The sequence below is a fragment of the Gossypium arboreum genome, unplaced genomic scaffold (genome assembly GCF_025698485.1).
Source record: "Gossypium arboreum isolate Shixiya-1 unplaced genomic scaffold, ASM2569848v2 Contig00456, whole genome shotgun sequence".
Taxonomy (NCBI): Eukaryota; Viridiplantae; Streptophyta; class Magnoliopsida; order Malvales; family Malvaceae; genus Gossypium; species Gossypium arboreum.
In genome coordinates, this window is record NW_026440570.1 from 1 (window position 1) to 7,484 (window position 7,484).

Below are 7,484 nucleotides of genomic sequence, written 5' to 3' on the forward strand. Positions count from 1 at the left end.
ATTCGAAGAGGAAAAAAAAGATGCAACCTTTTTATTGATGTTTCTTTTGTGTTCAAAATTTGAAGGATTTTTGTATTTTTTTTCAATCTTTGTAAAATCCTCTCCTTTTTACATGATTTTTGAATGGCTTTTATAGCCATCTTTTACATGATTTTCTTTTTTTTTTTCTATTTTGTAGGTGGTGGTGGTAGACAATGGGAGGAAAAATGGGGCAAGTGGGAAAGTGGTTAGGTGGCTAGGTTTTTTATCTTTTTTGTTAGGTTTTCTTTTTTTCTTCTTTTTTTGGGGTTAGGTTTTTTTGGGGTAAGTTTTCTTTTTTTTTTTTTTTTTTTGTTTTTTTGGGTTAGGTTTTTTTGGGGGCTTAATGGGCTTTTGAATTGGGTTTGGGTAGATGTAAATGGGTCATGGGTTAAGGGTTTTAGTGGGTTTAGAGGTTTGGTTGGGTTTCATATAATTGGTCGCAATTTGGGCTTCTACAAATATATTTATGAATTTTATAAGTTTATATCAATTTTAATATTATTAATATTTTATAGGTTTTAAAGAATTTTGGTACGTTTCTATAAAATTTTAAATATGTTTTATTATTTTATATTTTATAATTATTAATTATTATAAGTTATATAAATTTTAATAATATTTTAAAAATTTGTATGATTTTTAATAATTTTTATAGAAAAATATTAGATTAAACCAAAAGTTGTCATATCTGTTAATTTTTTAATGATTAACGTGATCAATGATGAAAACTATTAACGAAGGGTGTTAACGAAGGAGTTAATTGATTTTTTATTAATGATATGGGCTTAATTAGGTGAGAATTTAATATAAGGGCTTAATTGATCTTTTTACAATTTCTTAAGGATTTTTAACATATAAACCTTTAATTTAAATTGACTGTGAGAATTTAATATAAGGGCTTAATTGATTTTTGCAATTTCTTAAGGACTTTTTAACATATAAACCTTTAATTTAAATTCGTACTAATCCAAATTTCTTAAGGAAGTATATGATACCATATGTGCTCAAAAAAATCTAATTAAATTAATGAATTAACTAATAGCATTATAACACATATGTATTAAATTAAATAATTTACAACATTTTAAGGATTAAATTTGATATTATCCTTTTTCAATTTTAACCCGCACGGCAAAAACCGCCCTTTTTACAATCTCCTTTTACCATTACCCTCCCTCATTTTTTAATTTTCCCTATTTTTATATTATAGGGTTAGGGCACTCTTCGAAGAAAAAAATGTTGCAGAAAACCCCCTTTTTCTCTCTCCAATTTGCGGGAATTTTCGCTGGAGCAACTTTCCAGGTCAACCATGGCTTAATTCTTTGATTTTTTACGGTAAATTTCCATGTTCTTGCTCTGTTTCAAGGCCTGAAAATCTTGAGATTTTCTGTTTAAAGATTGATTTGGAAGATAGGTTTTTTTGGGGGGTCTTTTCATTTGAGTTGATATTGATTTGATTTGTGTATCTGTAAGGGTCTGAAGACTTGAAAAAAATCTGAGATTTTTTTTCGTTCTTGAAGTTGGGTTTTTGGTATTTCTTTGAGTTTGCTTTTGATTATTTTCGATGCGTGTAACTTGATTCTTTGAGTGTTTTGTAGATTTTGTTTCTTGAAATTGCTTCAACTAATTTCAGAATTTTAATGAGGGGATTTCTAAGGTTGCTGATTTTTGACGCATTTTGCCCTCTTTTCCTTTTGTTCCCTTTTTTTCCCCCTCTCTGGTTCTAAATCTATTAGCTTTATGGAATATGCTTTAGGGGTGTGTAAAATTGCTTCTTTCTTTTTCCTTGTGTTTTCATTACTGTTTTTTTCTTTTCTCTTCTTTTTGTTTTCTTCTTAACCCAGGGATTTCTAGGGTGGTGTTGATTTGACCACCAAAATGAAAAGCTTCTTTCTTGACCATGTGATTTGTTTATAGAAAACCCTTTGTATTATTATATCATGTTCATGCCCTTCACTTAAGATTCATCAATAAACAATAGGGTTGTGCATTGTTTCTTTCTCTTGTTTGACTAGTAAAATGAAATCTACTTTTGTGTATTATGCGTCCATCGAATTAGGAAACAAACCTGGTATATTATCTCAGTATTTATGGCAGTTGAAAAATCTTGTTTGGTGGTTTGCTTGGACTTCTATGTATTCTTGTTATTCCTGTAGATGTGCATTATCAATGACACTTGGTTTATTGAATTTCAGATTCAAGTTCTCTGCTGAACCGGCATAGTAAAAAAGTCTACAATTTTTTAACCAGAAGAAGCTATGTACCAGGAAGGAGCCCCTGAGTTTGTCATTGATCAGGGATCAATGTACTACCCTACTGCTGCCAACATTGGATACTATTTTACTGGTAATTTAAATGCCTTAAAGCATATTGTACGTAGATGATACTTCTTGAATCTCTGGCTTATAGTGTCGATTGCATTTGGACAGGTTTTGAATCACCCGTTGAATGGGACGAACACCAGAACATTTTTAGTGCAGATGGTGCAGATGTCCAATTTACGGTGTGTAAACTTATGGTTCTAACTCTATAGTTGATAGCAAATTGCTTCTTAAGGATTTATCATTTTAAGATTTACTTAATGCCCCTTATTCTCTTTTTCAGGGTGCCCAAACTGAAGCTTTGCCTTATGTATATTACACACCTAGCTATGGATATGCACAGTCTCCATACAACCCATACAATCCTTACATATCTAGTGCTGTGATGGGTGATAGCCCATTTGTTGGGGCACAACAATATTACACCTTTCCCCCTTATTCAAACCCTGTAACACCAACCGCTTATGTTCCTGTTGTCATTCAACCAGATGGAATTCCAAACAATTCTACAGAATTTTTGCTTGATACTCGTGCATCAATCGCTAGTAGACCTGATGGAAGGGGAGTTAAACATAACCTTGCTTCAGCATCTGCAGCCTTTTCTAGGAACTCTTCAAAGTCTGCTCCAAATCAGACAGATTCCTTGACTAGGGTATCGGATGGACAAAGTAAACATTCTGCAAACCGTGGAATTTTCCTGATAGTTCCAGTCCAGCTGCAGCACGACTCAACAGGTTCATTTGCATAGTTTCTGATTTGAACTTATATTGAATTAGACTTTCTTGAATTTTGATCATGTTTGAAGTTTCTTATGTAGTGATTATCTTTGTAGGGTAGAGTTGCTTCTGGGTCCATTCAGTCAATTGGCAACATTCCTGGTGGGAAACTTCCATCTCACCATAATCAATTAAAAATGGATCTTCCTGCTGGTAATACCTTTTCTGACTACGGATCAAGTGCTCCTGGACGCGGTGCACTGGATAAGCTTAAACCAAATATCTCTGTTGGAAGGGTTTTGAATGATACGCATGGTTACCCAGATACATTGGGAGAACAGAATCGAGGCCCCAGAACCAACAGATTGAAAAATCAATTCATGGTTAAAGCCTACACAACTAAAGCAGGAAATTCTGATGCCGAAGGGAACATCGTTATCTATACCGACCAATATAACAAGGATGATTTTCCAATTGACTATGTTGATCGAAGTTCTTTGTAATAAAATCATATAGCGAGGATGATGTACACAAGAGCATGAAATACAATGTTTGGTCATCCACACCCCATGGCAACAAGAAGCTGGATAGTGCTTTTGAAGATGCACAGAGAATAGCTGCAGGGAAACCTAGGGGCTGTCCAATCTTCCTTTTCTTTTCTGTGAGTTCTATACCTGTCTCAGTATTAAGGGACTTTAGACTTCTAAGATTTTTATTAAATGGAAGTGGTCTGTGATTTCTGATATTCATTAACCACTGCAATGTGGTATTTTGTATGCACAGGTTAATGCCAGTGGACAATTCTGCGGTGTTGCGGAGATGATTGGCTCGGTTGACTTCCAAAAGGATATGGATTTTTGGCAGCAAGATAAGTGGAGCGGAAGCTTCCCTGTCAAGTGGCACATTATTAAAGATGTTCCAAATAGCCACTTTAGACACATCATAGTAGAGAATAATGAAAACAAGCCTGTGACTAATAGCAGGGATACGCAAGAGGTATGTTTATTCCAGGATTATATATAATCTTGATAAAATCTGCATATTATTTTGTCTTATAAAATGTCTTCTCAACTCCAGATAATGTTCAAGCAAGGTGTGGAGATGATGAAGTTATTCAAATATCATACGATGAAGACTTCTTTACTTGATGACTTTATGTACTATGAAAATCGTCAGCGAATCATGCAAGAAGAGAAGGCCAGGCTACTAATTAGAAGCTTTCAGAGCCCAGTCCAAGCATCGACATTGGATACTGCCTCTAAGCTAAAGTTTGAGCTACATCTGAATGACAATGAGAAAGCTACCAAGCAAAGCGATCTTGACATGCTGAAGAGAACTGTTCCTTCTTCTAGTCAACAGGTTTCTTTTGGTTCTGATATAATTAATGCAAGAAACATGAATGATAATGTAGATCAAATCTCAGTTGTGGCCAACAATGATGCTTCTACTTTAAAGATTGGCTTGCTCACTCTAAATTCAAAGCAGGACGAGTCTAAACCCTCTGTTGATGCTGATGCTGTTGAGACGGTAACAGTAGGATCTATGCCAGTGAAAGTCAATGGATTTACTGAATCATCTGGTTACCTAACATTTGGTACTCTTCCTCATAATCCCAAGACCTTACAGCCCGAAGGAGGTACTGCTAAAAAGGGTAGTAATCGTGGTTAGGCTGATGATTAACTGGGGGCTTATTTTTTTTTTCGGCTGGAATAACTGCAACCCGGTAGTTATGTGCATTCTTGACTGTTGTAAAACTGAGTGTATCAGCATACTCATTGTTACAGGATGGTTAAACGAAATACTTGGTTCAGGTCAGCTTTTTGCTGTTTTTCACCCCACCCACTCGTTCCTCACTCTTTTGACTTACAAACTGGATTCCAAATCCATGGATAAATATACTGACAGACAGACAGACAAGACTGTTTTTTTAGTTTTGTTTTGTTTTTTTTTTTTTGTTTTGTGAGGAGTAAGAGGTGCTTTTCAATTTGCTTTGGTGGGAAAACAGTGTAATCTTTGTTTGTTTTGCACTTCAATATTGAACGTGAAAGAAAAAAATCTGTTTGGTTTTTGCAAGATATTGTATTTCAGTGTTCCCAGTTGGAATCAAATGTATAATGTCTCTTTCTTTTCTTTTAAAAAATGAAATCAGAGATCTTAGTTGATTCTGGGAGCCTCCTTTTATTTGCTTGGACGATGATGATTCTTACAGGGGTTATAGTGATTGTGATATTCTTGCAGGGTAAATTTGTTTCTTAATTAGTATTTGTGTTTCAATATATGTTGTGATTGTTTGTTATTTTCTTTATTTTGCTATTATATGTATGTATGTATTTATATATATGCTTCAGTTTCATGCTGCAAGTAGCCTATGTAAGCATGCTTGTAACGGTAGGCACCATATATATGGCAGCTTCAACCTTCTGGATGAGTAATAAAATGTTTGGTGGCTATTAAGCGATGTTTCAAGTTCGGATCTTACTGGTGGAAATGGAGAAAAGTAAACGTTGGTTCTGTTTTCATTTAGGGATCCAACTTGGTTATCAGATATCGGAAACTATAGGATCTCATGCCATATTCTAGGAAAAAATTATAAATCCAAAATTTTTCAATGATTGTTCTACTAGATCCATATATCTCTATGCATCTGCTTGATAAAATAGATCATCCTTTACTATCATATTGGACAAGCATACCTAGAATCAATATCCTAGAAACTATTGAGAGGCTAAAATGGATACAAGACCTTTAAATGCTGCAATACACAAAATGGTAGCTCACTTTGTTTGGACCCTGGATTTGCTTCTCCCACTGTTCGAGGATGCCTATGAACGCCATCGTACTGCTTCCACGGAAGGTATTTCTTTCATTCTTCAAGTATTTCCAAACTGCCCTCGAAAACTACAATTTCGATTCTGAACTTCGATCCAAAGTTTGATTTTTATTTTTTATTTGAACCCTTGATGTAGTATGTGAATTATGTTGAATTATTGATTGTGCATGTTCTGTAATAGCAATAGGAAGATGGGATATGCTTTTCCAGGTAAAAGGAACAAGTTCCGTACAGATGCCATTGAGGCACATTTGTTGACATTACTGCAAAAGGTCCATTCAAATATGGGAAATATCCAGACAGCTTGAAGCTGTGGATGTTCCATGTTGTAAAATCGAAATGTTGTATCTTTTGTTTATGCTTTATGCATTCACTCGATGACTTTGACTAACCGTTATGCATGTGGTCGTCGGCAAAAACAAGGGCGTAGTAGTGGTGTCGGTGGAAGGTCTTCGGGGCTTTGTCTGTGATCCCTGAACTGCATATGAACACCATGTTTCAGATAATTTCTACAGTTGTTCAGCCCGGTGGAGACTCTGAAGGTGACTCGAGACTCGCTCATTGTATAGGTCAAATGATATATATGTCATGGTATTGAGCCACAGCCGCGAAAGAGGCAGAGTAAGTCTTATCTACAAAGAAACTAGAGCCAATCCCTGGAGATTTGATCTGGAATCGAACTCTTGAGATGGCTCAGACATTCAGGCAAAGAATCGCTCGTGCAGGCGTGCTTAGATTCCGGCCAGAGTTACAGTTTTCAAGTTACTAAAAAATGCAGTTAGTTCATGTGCTATGTTGTGTGGTTAACTTGCCTTTGTGACTAATGTCGCAGTTACTAACTGGTGACGGTGAATCGGGTCCGGTTACATGAGACTTGCCACCAGAAGGTATGGTTCTCGGTGACTTTCATTAAGCAGAAGATTCATAGCTTTATTTTAATTTGCATTAGTAGCTGTAGTTTTGACATTGTTTACTTTGTGAAATTGGTTACCATTCAATTGCTTTTATCACATTTGGAAATCGAGTGGATCAAACTATAAATATGTACATTTATTACGTGGACAACTTGAAAAATTTTATGAACGTTTTCTTAAAACGTTAGATTCAAACTGTCAATGAAATAATACATACGTGATTACCCTTCTTTTAAGTTATTTATTACTTAGTCAGGAATATTTTCTACTAAATATTATATTATCTTATAAAAAAATTAGATTTAAAATTTTATTTTATTTAAAATAAAGTGAAATGTTTAAAATTAAAAATAATTTTTTCATAAAAATTAACAAATAATTTAATTATATTCTACATAAAATTCATAAAGCTGTCTGGATATTTCCCATATTTGAATGGACCTTTTGCAGTAATCTCAACAAATTGCCTCTATGGCATCTGTACAGAAAAACCTGTTCCTTCTACCTGAAAAAGCATATCCCATTTTCCTATTGCTATTACAGAACATGCACAATCAATAATTCAACATAATTCACATACTACATCAAGGGTTCAAATAAAAATCAAACCTTGGTTCGAAGTTCAGAATCAAAATTGTAGTTTTCAAGGGCAGTCTTGAAATACTCGAATAATGAAAGAAAC

The 7,484-nt window shown here is 34.6% G+C and overlaps 1 pseudogene; it reads left to right on the forward strand.

Annotated features, from left to right (window-relative positions):
* The first annotated feature begins 1,206 nt into the window (after positions 1-1,206).
* Positions 1,207-4,873, forward strand: LOC108483802 (YTH domain-containing protein ECT4-like; annotated as a pseudogene).
* The last annotated feature ends 2,611 nt before the right edge of the window (positions 4,874-7,484 follow it).